A 14,158-nucleotide genomic window follows, 5' to 3' on the forward strand; every position below is an offset into this window, starting at 1 on the left:
CTTGAAATTGTTTTTTAATGGTTTGATTTCACGGTCTTCTTGTTCCTTAAGTACCATTCATCTTCCTCCAAATCTCTAGTGGGAGCTTCATGTGGCTTGGCAGCCCAATTTCTTCTCTGTCTACTGGATGAGACAAAGGTCCATTGGTCACTTAGATAGGGAAAGCACATGGGGAGGAGCCATGCATCCCTCTCTTTGCAAGATTGACAGCCCCCATGGGAATGGATTTATATCTCAAAACACTTGCTTCTCTTGTCATCCCCATTCAGAAGCACCCGTTGTCTTGATTGTCCTGCTTCAGGTACTATTTCATTATCTTTAGAGCAACTGGCCACTCGGCCAAGAAGACTTCACTGAAATGACAATGATATTTGACTTGAATGTGCAATTCTAAAGGAACAAATAGTCCCACACCATTTTCCCATTTCCTAAGCCTGTCTCCCTTCCCTTTGCCTTGACCACCCACCGTCACATGAATCCATCATTGAATTTTTATCTGCTCTGGGGCCATTATGTGCTACTAGGTGGCATTTCTGTGTTGGGCACTCTTTACCCAGAGGGTGGCCACAGTGGCATTTCCCAAGGCCCCCTCTACATAAGAGAGCTTTGGCTCTCTCAGCAGGGGTATCATTTCTCTTCCAATGCCTGAGAGAGAAGAAAAAATCTGGAATGAAAGGGCAGCAAACAGAATGCTGAAAAACTAAACGTCTAATTCAGCATCTAAGAGCTGTGGCTGTAAAGGAGGATATGCTGGCTCCGAGCTGATGTTCTGTGTGTTTGTCGCATAATCTCGCTATTATTAGAGCCCGTGTTTAGACACATCTCACGACTAAGCTGTAGGCTGGCTATCATTCTAAATTCTCGTTCCAATCTTTCTATCACCCCAAGCTTGCCTGGCACGGTCCAGCCCTCTCTCTCCGTGTTCCTACTTCTAGGAACATGACTGTCTTAGGTGGTTCGCCCAGGAGTAGATCTGAGTCAAGGATTCAAGAGGAAATCATTTGCTTAGGAAGTGATCTCAGGAAGCCCTGTTAGAAAAGTGGGGAAGCCAGATGGGGAGGAAAGGAAGTCAATAAAAAAATGTGTTATCAAGCAGGTTACTGCTGTGGACAAGGGAGGCTCAGTCTCCTTGAAGACTTAAGGCAAACGGCACAGAGCCCACCTCTGAGTTGCTCCTCTTGAGGGGCAAGGAAATTGGAGTCTTTATCCTTCAGCTCCCATCCACCATTGGCTGAGGGGTGCTCCTGGGGTGCGAGCTCTCCAGTACTTCCGGCCCGCTCAGCACACATTGTAGTGAAAGACTCAGGCCAAGAGTCGTATGTACATGCTGTAGGCATCTGGTCCAGTGTGCTCACAGAAACTGCTACAACTCTTTATCCCCCTTATGCCTGCAAACTCTTATTTACCTGTCAAGATCCAGGTGAAATGAGACCTCCTCTGAGATGTCACCCCCTTCCTCACTGCCTCCCCAGAAGGAAATAATGAGTAGCTTCCTCCTCTCAGCTCTATCAGCACTTTGCACACACTTCCATTAAACCAGCACTCGCATTTTGTCCTATCTCTTTTGATTTTTCTTCTCAAACAAACAGCATAATTTTAGTTGTAGAGATCAAGTCCGAGGCATCCAGGTAAGCATCTTAGCACGTTCACCCATTCATAATTTGTACTTACTGAGCATCAACTCTGTGGCAAACATTCTTCCAGGTACTAGGTGTAGAGAGGTAAACACACACACACACACACACACACACACACACACACACACACACACCCCTTAAAGAAGAGAGAGCAGGAACCTAGTTTTTGTATTTGTTCGGGTAGGGACCATATCTCTTTATTGTTTTTTTTTTTTTTCTTCTTCTTTTCTTGGTCCCTGGTGCCAAATTCAGTACCTGTTCTGTTGTGAGTGCTCAGTATATGCCTTAAACTGAAGTTCTTCATTGTTTTCTCTTGAAAACTTGGGGAAATCGAGATCAAATCACAGAAAGGGTTCAGAGGGCCACTGGACTCAGTGCACCTCTGATGGCAAATTACAGTGAATGTGGATATTGGGGCATAGCTTCAGAATTATTTTTTTTGACATTTTTTTATTTCTCATTTCTTTAACATTGATGCAATGATTGCCCTGATTGGGCTAATTAGCAGCATTTCCTTAGCCTGATGGTTTCTTTTTTTCCAGTGTTAATGAGAGATAATGGATACGCATCACCATATAAGTTTAAGGGTCACAGCATGATGTTCTGATTTACTTACACAAGTGGCACTTGAACAACATGGGTTTGAACTGCGTGAGTCCAACTCACATGTGGATTTTTTTCAAAAAATACGTACAGCACTGTCCATGTATTTTCTCTTCCTTATCATCTTTTCAATGATGTTTTCTTTTCTCTAGTTTATTTTATTGTAAGAATACTGCGTTTGATACATAAGACCTAGCAATATGTGTTAATTGACCATGAACATTATCAGTAAGGCTTCTGGTCAACAACGGGCTATTAGTAGTTACGTTTTGGGAGAGTTGGAAGTTATACACAAATTTTCGACTTTGCAGGGAGAGAGTGACATTTTACAGGCTGACCAGAGTGAATGCTTAAAAACAATGATGCTTTGCATCCTTCGCAGATGAACACAGCCTTCAGCCCTCTAGAAATTGCCAGTGTTCTAAGTCTCATCCTCGAGCAGAGGCAACACAGCCCAGGCGTGAACCAAGAGATGGGCCTGAGATGATAGCATGTTCCAAAAAACATTTCATGAGCCTTCGCACTGATAAATACATTTGAGATTATAAGGACACTAGTGTTTTGCCTGTCCAGCACTCTCAGTCCCTTCTTTGGGGACCTGGGTTTTTACTACTCCGAACATATGATTGGCAGGAGGAGGCTCAGTTGCTGGGTCAGTGATCCCATGCAATAATACTATAAATGTTTCCACTTAATAAATGACTAACTCAAGGTTCAGCAAGATGAACCTAGTGAGAAAGTAATAAGGGAAGGTACCCAGGAACCATTCATTGAGTGAGTAAATAAACAGAACTGGCAAGTATGGGAAAATTTGTAATTAAAGGAAAATAGGGACATAGATCTAATGACAACAAGAGAAACTGACATCTATCTGGTTAGTAAAAGGTCTTCAGCACTTTGTCTGACACAGTGTTTATGTTCTGACTGTTATTGTTTAAGAGAACTATAAATAACCTAAAGCTATATAAATACCTGAAGATTTCCTTCTAACACTGTGAAGACTGTCCCCTTTTGGGAGTGACAGAAGTGAAGCAACTTGCCTAGTCCCAGAGCCTGAAGTCACAGAGCCTGATGCTCAGTCCCAATGACCCAGCTAGCTCTTGATAGAAGGCAGTACAGTAAGAAATGACTTGCTTTCTTCTACTCATTCTCCACATAACATCTCATCTATCATGAGCTCTAACTACCAAACTTTAAAAAAAATCTTCATGTATCTTTTGCTCTGTATCACCTGATTATTTGCTTCATATTTTTCTTAAAATCTACCCAACTTTGATAAGGCAAATGGAAAGAACAATATCTCTTAAAAAAAAAAAAAAGCAATAACTGCAATAAACACAATGAGAACAAAAATACGTTGACTAAATTCAGATATTAATGTCTGAGAAACGCTCTTAGGCCGAGGCCTGCCTTTTCTGTGTCAAAACAGAAGAAATACTAAAGGAACTTCTTTGTGAAAAATGAGCCCAGATGGGAGGAAGAAAGTGCGGGAAGAAATGCGATGCACTTAACAGGGTAAATATAAAAAACCATTGACTACTTAAAGCAAGAATAATACCACCATACAACATACATAGAGGCAAAATATATAATAAGTGCAAAAAAAGCAGGAGAGGGATAAATGGATCTAAATTGTTAGAAGGGTCTTGCTTTGTTCAAGATGTGATAAAAGTACTAATTTAAGAAAGACTGCAATAAGGTAAGGATGCGTTTTGTAATTTCCAGGGTATCACTAAAAGAATGATGCCAGGAAGCATAACAGAAAAGCTAATACAGGAGGTAAAATGGGAGGAAAAAAAGGAAATTGGCAAAGGCGTGTTGCCGAGGTAACACCGGAAAAGAAGCCCGCACCAATATGAGACGTCAGTAGGTCTGAAAGAACTAGGGAACGCACATAAGGTTTGGGCTTTTGATTTGACGTTTTCTAAAGCTGTACCCATGACCCACCTGAAATCCCTTCCCTTGATCCCAGCAAAAAGAGTACCAGGCTTTAAAATCTGGTCCACCCAGTGGATATGACAAGGAGGCTATCCCATTATTAGAGATGATGCTTGGAGTCATGGGTCCGTGCCCTCCTCATTTCCCTCATGGGAAAAATGGCAGAGCGGAATTGGGCTCTCCATACTATGTATTGAAGAGCCAGACACCACTTGTAACCAGAGGATTTCCTACTAAACGGTAACACCCAAAAGGGTGTTTGGCAATGTCTGGAGACGTTATTGGTTGTCACGGCTTGGGCAAGGAGGACTGCTACAGGCATCTAGATGCCAGGGATGTTGCTAAATACCCTACAATGCACAGGACAGCTCCGAACAATGAAGAATTATCAGGCCGAAATGTCTGACACCAAGGCTGAGAAACTGCTCTAGGGCACAATTAATCACAACACCAACCAGAGGCTCCAGTGGAAGCCAAGAGGAAGGGAGTTGGCGACATGGACGCACCTGTCCTGAGTTCTGACCTGCAAGAAACCTCGTCAACCCCACTGGCCCGGACTAGAGTCAGATGCTTCGTTAACGCTGAGGCCCTTAGAGAGTTTAGTGGCTGGTTCTAGAACACAGAAAAGCCTCTAGTTTCGCAAAGACAAAATCCTGGAAAGACGTACAGATCTTTTCTAACATCAAATCCCAGAGAGGAGGCATCATAGAAATAGAAGAATATAGTTGTGAGATGCTGTTTTAACATGGCACAGCCACAGGACCTACAATGAGTAAATAAATGGCATCCCTCACTAGAGAGGACCCCGGGGTCAACCTTGTGCCTCAAGCAGGTTCTCAGGGAGACTGAGTCGCTTTGCCCATCTTCGCTTCACTTGTCTGTGCGGGCACAGCCTGGTACGCTTCCCTCTCTCCCTGGCTGCTGTGGGTGGCACCTCCCAACGCTCACCTGTGATTTGCCACCAGGCACAGCTGCCATTCTCACCTCCTCCTTTGCAGAGCAGAGGCTCCTGGAGCTAATGTGCTTCCTCCACGGCAGTGACAAGCCCCAGGGAACGCTGCCCTCCTGTCTCCTGCTGACAGCCAGGCTCTGCAGAGCCTCAGAGGCAAGAAAGCAAAGCTCCCTAGAGGCCCAATGCTCCCTGGCAGGCATCCCTGGGGATTCAAGGCAAGGAGAGAATTCTCACAGGGCCCAGCTTCCCTCCCACTTGATGGTGGCATGGGGAAGGAGGGAGTAGCCATGTGCAAAGCCCAGGGAATCAGAGGACCAACACCCCTTCGAGAATGCTAATCTCCCCAGCCTCCAGCCTGCACGGAATCTCCATATTGCTTCTCCTCCAAGTCCTCCAGAAGCATCAGCCTCAGGAGGCGCAGCTTGGACCCCCTGATAGTCCTCTGGGTGGGCAGTGCATGGCCGTGCTAAGGCCACCCTTGGCTAGGTTGATGTCAAAGCTTTTTCTACGTTTGTGGTACGTTTTCTCTCCCTGGGCAGCTCCTCCAAGGCTGGGACCAACCCTCGTGCAGATGTCGCCAAACTGCAGGCCGGCATCTACAGGGAAGAACCCCCACTGGGGCCTCCGCAAGCACCCTAAACTCAGCATGGCCAAGAGCTCATCTCGCCCCAAACCTGCTTTTCGCCCTGCCTCAAGCAATGCTATTTCAAGCCAAAAACCTGAGAGCTGATTTCTACCCTGCCCGGTTCCTACACCCAGCCATTCACCAAGCACAGCTGATTTTACCCTTTGAGCTAGCTTACATCCGGTTTTCCCTCACTGGCCCCTCTCCATTCCCACTGCCCTCTCTTGGTCTACGTGGGTCTTCTCTCGCCTGAATGACGGGGGAGTCTCATCCTGGTCTCTCTCACCTCCTGCCTCCTGATTGACTATATGACCGTCTATGGACACCTCTGGGTCTATGACATCTTCCTTTGTGATTTTTCAGGACTGTAATTCTGATCCAACCACCCTGCTGCTTGAAATCCTTGGGAGGCTCTCTCTAGCTTCCAGGAAACTCCCAATTTCTTCGCACTGGGCGGAAGGTCCTGTAGGAATCCGGCCCCTCCTTTTCTCTTGAGCTCACCTCTAGCCAGTCAACCCTCAGGGAGAGTGATAGCTAGACGAGCCAGTCACACAGATTGCTAAGCCTCTGACCCCTTGGTTTTGCCCCTTTTCAAGGTCATCCAGGCAGAGGCAGCCTTCCGTGCCCGGGAGACTGGTCAGAGATGAAGGCTCCTCGCTCCAATGCTAACGGGACACAGCGCTGGCCGCTGAGCTCCCGCTTCTGGGCCCTTCGCCTGCCCTGCCTCATTTAACCTTCGCAGCACCCCTATGAGGAGGGACAATGATTATCCCCAGTTTACCGATGACCAGCTTGAGACCTAGAGGTCAGGAGCTTGCTCACAATCACACACACAGAAAGAGGCCGAGCTGGGGCTGATAATCGCAGGCGTGCCCGGCACCTGCCCGCCTAGGAGCCTCAGAGCTCGGAACCCGGCGGGCGGTCTCCAGCGCGGGTTGGTTCTTTAGTGCAGACTTCCAGCGCGCTGCTGAATTGGCATCTCTTCCGAAAAGATGTTTTTGCCCCTTTGGGAGGATGTATATGCATCCAGTTTAACAAAAAAAAAGATTCATCTCGGTGGTGAGTTCTCTGGTTGTGTGGGTTCTCTGTCTTTCCTCCAGTATCGAGAAAGCCCCGTCACCTCTTGTCGACGACAGGAGGTGAGAACCTAGCCCAAAGGAGGCTGCACAGGAGGGTCTCAGGAGGAGTTGTGGAAGAAAAGTTGTGTTAGTCGTGAGGACCTGCACTTGGGAGCAGAGATGAGATTTCTCAGACGCGACTGAATCCTTAAAAAGAGAATCCTCTACCTTTCTCATCTTTGCGGCTCTTCTCTACCTATTTTGTTTTGGTTTTAAGGTCGGTGAAAGCGCACAGCTCAGGTTATTCACCAACCACCTCCAACCACCTCCGAGGATGCGGCTGCTTGGGTGACAGCGGTACCACATCCACGCGTGTCCGCCTCGTCTCCCTGCGCAGGCGCGGTGCGCAGAGCGGCACGCTCGGCCACCCGCGAGGCACAGGCAGGCGGTGAACCTGACCGCGGGCCGGTCCGCTCCGGGTGGATTGAGGAGAACGTCGCTCCCTCAAGATTTATGACTTCGTTTTATGTTTTAATGCTTTCTGTCAAAATTCCCAGAGGCCGTAATGACTGATGAGAAGCAAGGCAAGAGGAAGAGCACTCGGGGTAGTGGAAACAGCACAGATGAAGGTTTCAAGTGAACAGAGCGCTTGTGTAGGCAATGTTTACTGAGCACCGACCCCGCCCCTCTGGCTGAGACTCAGGTAAACAGAGTTCAGGGCCACATCACTCCGTAAGGACGCTCAGAAGGCTCCTGCAATGCCTGGCCTCTCTGGGAGAATGAAGGCCTATTGTCAATTGTCAATTCTTCCAACCAGGGGCAAGGAGTGACATCCTAAAAAACAAAACAAAACAAAACAGAAACCCAGTTAGACCCAGTTTGTGCATACCCTTTCCCCACCAGCAGTAAAGCTTCAGAAACGCTGGGCCCGCGAGAGATACAGCGACAAGGGACAGCTCTTTGCTTTTCCCTGGTGCTGGACCCTGCACATCCCCAAGCCGCTGCCACAATCACATACCGGTTAGACAGAAATCTGGCCCTGCTGATGTCTCCCCAACCTCATCTCTGAGACCCAGACACTGTCCCCACAGGCCACCTACAGCCTCTTGCAAAACAGCTGAGAGGCCCCCCGCCTTGAGGAAGCTGGTGTCAACAGCAGGCCTTTCTCCTATTTCCACTTTCTAAATTCCAGGCTCTCCTTTGAAATAAATATATTCAATACGAAGGTACAAAATGAGTGAAACAGTTGTTTTTAAATGCTGATTTCATGCCCCTCCCAAAGGCGCTCTTTTGTTCTGTTTAATTTTTACATCAGATTGGTGATAACAAACTCTAGGGCGGATTCATCAAAGGAAACTGATAATTACTAACTCTGTATATTTTATTTTGTTCATTATTTTGTTAACACCTGATTCTGAAAAATGTGCCTTCTGAGTGGGCTGGAAACTGGCATAAAACTTATTAGCAATAAAAGAGATCGTTTTGCATAGAAAAAGGTTTATGACCTGCCAGCAGCAGTAAGTGTGTGGGACCTGCTTTGTGGTAGTGAGGACATCTAACAAGCACCTGCCTCCAGGTGAACAAACACCTTATAACCTAAGGGCTGGGTTATATTTTGCTTTGCAGAAATGCACCGATCTTCTCTTGGTTGCGATTCCAAGTAAGTGGAATATAGTAGATTTCCAGGAAGGTGGGGTTGAAAAGTGGGGTCGGGGTAGCCCCAAAAAGGCAACAAGGGGTAAGATTTCCTAAGGATTGGTTGGGGGAGCACATGGCCTGGGAGACCCCAGAATCACTGAGAGCAGCAGGGAGTGTGTGCGTCAACAGGCTCATCCTGCATTGTGAGGGACTATCTATGTGCACGGGCCTCAGCAGAATTCAAATGCAGGTCAGTAGTGGGTATTGGGTACTTCCGGTCCTTGGGAAAGTCCCCTGGTTAATGAGCCCATACTTCCTCAAGGCAGAAGCTGGAATCTCTCTCGACCAGCCTCTCTCGCTACTGAGGTGCAGGCAGGAGACGGGCTTTACCAATCTGACACAGCCACATGAAACTCTGGGGAGCTAGTGCTGCAAAGTTGGTGGTCCATGGAATCCATCTGCCACGCATAGCTGCCAGAATATCCAGCTCCCAGTGACAGAGGTTCCAAGTAGCATTCAAGGCCCAGTCTCAGTGGTGTGAACAGGAGCTCTGTGCCCGGGAGGTATATTCTATTTGTGATAGAATCTGGCCACTCTTCTTTGCTACCTTCCCTCAGTTTTGTTCCTCTGGGCCTTTCAGATTCTGTGAGTTATCTAGTGTTCTCGAACAAATTCCTTTTCTGCTTAAATTGGCTAGAATGAGTTTCTGATGTTAGCAACTTGGAACCCAGAGTATGATCATAGATCCATAAGCTGCAAGTAACAGAGCCCCAAAGGAAATTTATTGGATTATGAAACCAAAAACATCCAGAAGTATGTAGCTTCAGGTATGGTTAGATCCTGGGACCAGGACCAACTACATAATGTGCAGGACCCGACACAAAATAAAAGTGCAGGGCCCTTTTTCAAAATTATTAAGAATTTCAAGATGGCAATGTAAGAGCATTAAACCAAGTGCTCTATAAACACAGAGCCCTATGTGACAAATTGCATGCCCGTAAAGCTGGCCCTGCCAGGGTTTCAAACAATGTCAACAGGATCCCAGTGTTTTTCTCTCCCTAATTCTTAGTTCTGCCAAGTCCCACCTAATTTCGTACCTGCCCATACATTCCAGCATTCCAGAGGGAGAGGCCTGTCTGGATTCACACAGATAGCCAGTTGATAGTCACAGACCAGCTGTACCTACAGCGCGAGGCAGGGCTCAAGTTATGCTAGCCACAAGCACACCAATTAGCCTGGTACGTTGACTGTGGTCTTAGGTCCAGCCCCAAAAGCAGCCTCCAAGATGACAATTGGTAGGCAGGCGATTTCTAACAGAAGTGCTGCCAGGGGAGATCTGTAAGGAAACAGGGAAGGCAAGGGAGCTAAGCAAATGTGTGAACCCCACAGCGGCCTCCCCTGATCTCACGAGAAGCTCTAGGGTGTGAGTTAAGCCTCAGAGTTGCCTGGACCTGAGACAAGGAAGCCGGCATTTCAACTCTCCCCTCTGCACCCCTCAGTCATTGCTTCAGGGCCATGCCCCACATGGGTGGGCATTTAAATTCCCAGGCATGGTTGGCTCCATGTGCATACGGACAACAAGGGCCCCAATAAACTGAAGACAATCTTCTAAAAAAGAAAGGCAGGTGCTAGGTCTCGGAGTGAACACTGACGGGGAGGAGGGGGTCTCAGAATGGTGCAGGTATTCTAAGATGTGGGCAGAGGACACACCCTGGATTCAGTGACAACCCAGCACACTGACCTAACTTATAGCAGTCCTCATAAAAGGCTGAAGCATGTGACCCTCAAGCTCCACTGGGGATGTTCCTGCATGGTCCCTCCAGCCAGTGAATCAGGAAGTACCAGGTGACAGGCAGGTAGTAACTTTAAGATTCTATCTATTTCTGAACTTTTATTCACCTAATGTCTTAAAAACTAATCTTAGGCTATTTAAATATATAACGCAAAACTCAGATTTTCTATTTTGAAGTGAATGAATTGCATAATGACATAAGAGCTGTATGAGCTTCTGAGTCTGTCCTAGGAACGAACTTTGCACAAACTCTGCTCATATCTTTTGATACCTGCACTTAGTCACAGGTGACTATTGTTCTTGAGAGACACGTCATTCGCTTCATTAAGGATGGGCTCCTGGAAGAGTAGGATTAATTATTAACAATAAGGTATATGAATACATTTTTATTACAGCTTTGTTGACATATAATTCACTCGCCGTACAATTGTCCCATTGAAAGTGTACAATTCGGTCGTTTTTAGTATGTTCACAAAGTTGTGCAACCATCACCACAATCAATTCGAGAAGATTTTCATCACTCCAGAAGGAAGCCCCATATCCATTAGCAGCCAGTCCTCTTCCCTTCCCAATAACCTTACATGTAAGCAAGAAGTAGATCAAGCTGATGGGCCATCCCTCTAGTTCTTAATTTTAAGAACCATCCAGAAAGCACTATGGAAAAGGATAGCTCTGGAAAGTCCCCCATTATCTACATGACTTGGGACAGTCGTGACTTTGGAGAGCCTTTTGGATGACCAGACTCAGCGACTGGCAAATTGACAATGAATCGGGCCATGCACATGACTCTGGCCTGGTGTCAGTGACGCAACCCAGGAGAAATGGGAGCGTTTGCATCTAGGGCTATCCTGAGCCCGACGGTCACCTCTGGCACACGAGGCAGAGGTGCGGCCTGTTTCCTTCCAGAACACCAAGGGGATGTCAGTCAGATCATGCCTTACAGATGTCCTGTATCTCCAAATTCAAGCTTGGAGAAAACAGGGCATTCTTTACACAGGAAGCTGGCAATGCCGGTTCAACCAATTTATGTACTTTTTGTAAAAAAAGCCACCTTACCTTTCAGGAGAAGAAGGAGGCGGCAAGGGAGTGCCCATCTAAGCATGTTAGAAAATCCGTTAGAAATAAATTGATAACATTACTAAGGGATTTATGTCTGATTATATTTTAATTCTTCCAACTGAGACAAAGAGTCAAGAAAAAGTCACCTACGAGATCCAAGGTTATTAAATCAATTAAACATACACCTGCATGTGACTTTTGCTGTATAAAAGTCTTGGCTACGATAAATAAACATTCATTCAAAGACCTTTTCCATTGGAACATAAGAATAAGGCTGTGAAAAGAACATCTGAGCATCACATTGGCCCCATTAGGAGGGCTCTGTGATCACATTATTATGTGCTTTGTCTTCAAACAGAGACTTCCCGGTCTTTTTCACCCATAAGCAGAAAAAGTCCTCTCCATGCTCATTATCAGGCTCCTGGAGCCCGTTCTCTCTGATGTGTCTCCCTCCCTCACTTTGGAGCTCTACTTCCTTAAGATCTGTCTTTGTCACCTTTATTATAATGGAGTCTTACAATCCCACAGCTGGTGACACTCAGGGGAGGAGTATTCTGATGAGGAGGGTGGGGGTGCCCAGGGGAGACGTCTGTGATGGAAGTTTCCTCAGAGGCGACACTGAAAACTTGAGGAGAGAATGGAGGACTGGTAGAAAGATGGGCACTTTACCACCCGATTTCATTCCTCTGGTCTTGTGCAAGAAAAAGCCGGAAAGGCCGAGGAGAGATTCCATGAACGTGGATCCTGCATTATTCCCATTGGCAATGGGCAGGAAGATTCTCTTCCCAGGGAAAGCAAGCAGAATCTGGCACCCACAGGGGCAGTCGGATAAACAGGTGGAGGTGATGCATTTTCTTTGCATCGTATGCAGGCAAAGGATGCTTAAAACACCCATGAGATTGCTGGTTTCCTTTTCTCACATTCAATAAGGCCTCTGACTCAGTGGTAAGGCAGTGAACCAGGCCAACAGAACACGATGGGCTTCTTTCATTCTAAGAAGGGACTAGGCCTCCATGGGTGTTTGTCACGAAAAGACCAAAGATCAGTGAGCAAGTGTTACCCACATTAGGAGGTAGAATTGGCCTAGGATATTATAAAAGGCACCAGAAGTACAAGAGCAATATTTTTAGAAGCACACCTAGGATGACCAAACAGATTTGCAGCAATAAATCAGAAAAGGTTAACTCTTTCAATTTGTCCGCTGTGGCCAGAACAACAGAATTTAATCAAGTTCAGGAGCAGATGTGATTTGTATGACTTACTTAGTTAGCAGTTTATAGATAAATATAGATTAGGTATACCTATCAAATGTATTTATCTGTCTGTCTTTCATCTATCTATTTACTTTTGGCATTTTTCTACTTAAGAGTGAACAACTATCAAGACAAAAATAAGTTTAAAATATATACAGCAATGTGCTGAATTGCAGAAAAACCCCACAGATTTATAAAATTGTTCATGACCCTCTCAATCTTTTTCTTTACTTTTTGAGCCTGTAATTAAAAACACACTGCAAAGCTTCAGGAGAGGTTGGGTTCGGTGCCATATGAAAATGGCACACAAGTTGCTCTACCATTGGAGCAAAAAAGAAACAAATGAAGAGTTATGGGAAAGGAACAAAACACACACTTTCAGTTGTGATAAAATATGAGCTCAGTAAAGTAAAAAAGATACAGGGAGGCTATTCCAGATAGAGAAATGCTGCAGCAGGAAACTCTCCTGCTAATAAGGGTAGTAAAGGCCAAGTTAAGAGGAAAGCCAAGAGACCCATAATCATTTGCAAGAGGAAATAGGTTGAGGCAGTGAAATATGACACCTTGCTCAAAGTTATCCAAGGGCAGTTTTAGAGAGGTGAGTGACTGTAGGCGAGATCACAGTGCAGAAAGAGCAGGAGGAAGGTATAAGTTGATGAACACCCAATTCCAAATGGATTAAAAATATAAATCTACATTTTTTTAAAGTGCCATTAGAAAACATGGAATTCTTCTATAATTTAATATTGAGGAAAGCATTTCTTACCATAGCTCATATGCAGAAGAAACGAGAAAAAAAAAAACTGATGAATTCGTCTACATAAAAATAACGAATTGTTCATGGCAAAAAATAAAAATAAATAGAAAAGAAAAGAAAAGAAAAGAAAAGAAAGAAAGATGAGAAGGGGAGAGGGAAAAAGCAGAAAAAAAACATTAAAAAAAACTGAAGACAAACAAAAAACTGGGAAAAATATTCATATTACGAAGAGACAATCTTCCTATTATAGAGATTTTATAGGACTTGAAGAGACCAAGAGGTAAAAGACATGACCATCAGTTCACAGAAATAGAAATAAAAACAGTTCGGATGTACAAAAATATGCTCAGCTTCATTCATAAGAAGAATGCAAATTCTAATTGCGCTGAGACACAATTTATAAAATTCCAATCGTTTGATGACAGACCATTAGATTAGGTTCTCCCAGAAGCGACATTGAGACCAGCATGTAAGTAGTTTATCTGGGCGGTGATCATAGGGAGCAGCAGTAGGGAAGGGAGGAGGAAGGGGAACGGTGTTATGACAGGGTATGTTATCAAGCCAATCACCATTATAGGTACCTCCGTCAGGGAACTCGGGGAGACGGTGTAGAACACACTTCAGAGTTCTCTCTCGAAGAGTGAGAAGGCTGGGGTGTTTATCTACCAACTCCCTGATCATCATTGTTTGATGGCGGCTTACGGGCCATTGACCGTCAGGCATTTCAGCCATATCCATCCCTCACGTGAACACAGCCCAAAACCTGCTTCCCGAAGCCAGGAAAAAAAAGCCCTGGGGCAGAGAGTTGCAGCTGTAGTAAAGAGATGACTGTCTGGAGGTTACGGG

General features: G+C 45.6%; 1 long non-coding RNA gene across 1 annotated transcript; it reads right to left on the minus strand.

Moving 5' to 3' along the window:
• Positions 1 to 3,631: 3,631 nt before the first annotated feature.
• Positions 3,632 to 13,256, minus strand: LOC107519988. The gene is made up of 4 exons (XR_001599212.2): positions 11,300 to 13,256; positions 10,515 to 10,581; positions 9,549 to 9,787; positions 3,632 to 7,647 (listed from the first exon to the last, which is right to left on the minus strand). It is a non-coding gene; the product is annotated as an uncharacterized LOC107519988 (long non-coding RNA).
• Between the last annotated feature and the right edge of the window lie 902 nt (positions 13,257 to 14,158).

This window comes from Rousettus aegyptiacus, unplaced genomic scaffold (genome assembly GCF_014176215.1).
Source record: "Rousettus aegyptiacus isolate mRouAeg1 unplaced genomic scaffold, mRouAeg1.p scaffold_m13_p_4, whole genome shotgun sequence".
Taxonomy (NCBI): domain Eukaryota; kingdom Metazoa; phylum Chordata; class Mammalia; order Chiroptera; family Pteropodidae; genus Rousettus; species Rousettus aegyptiacus.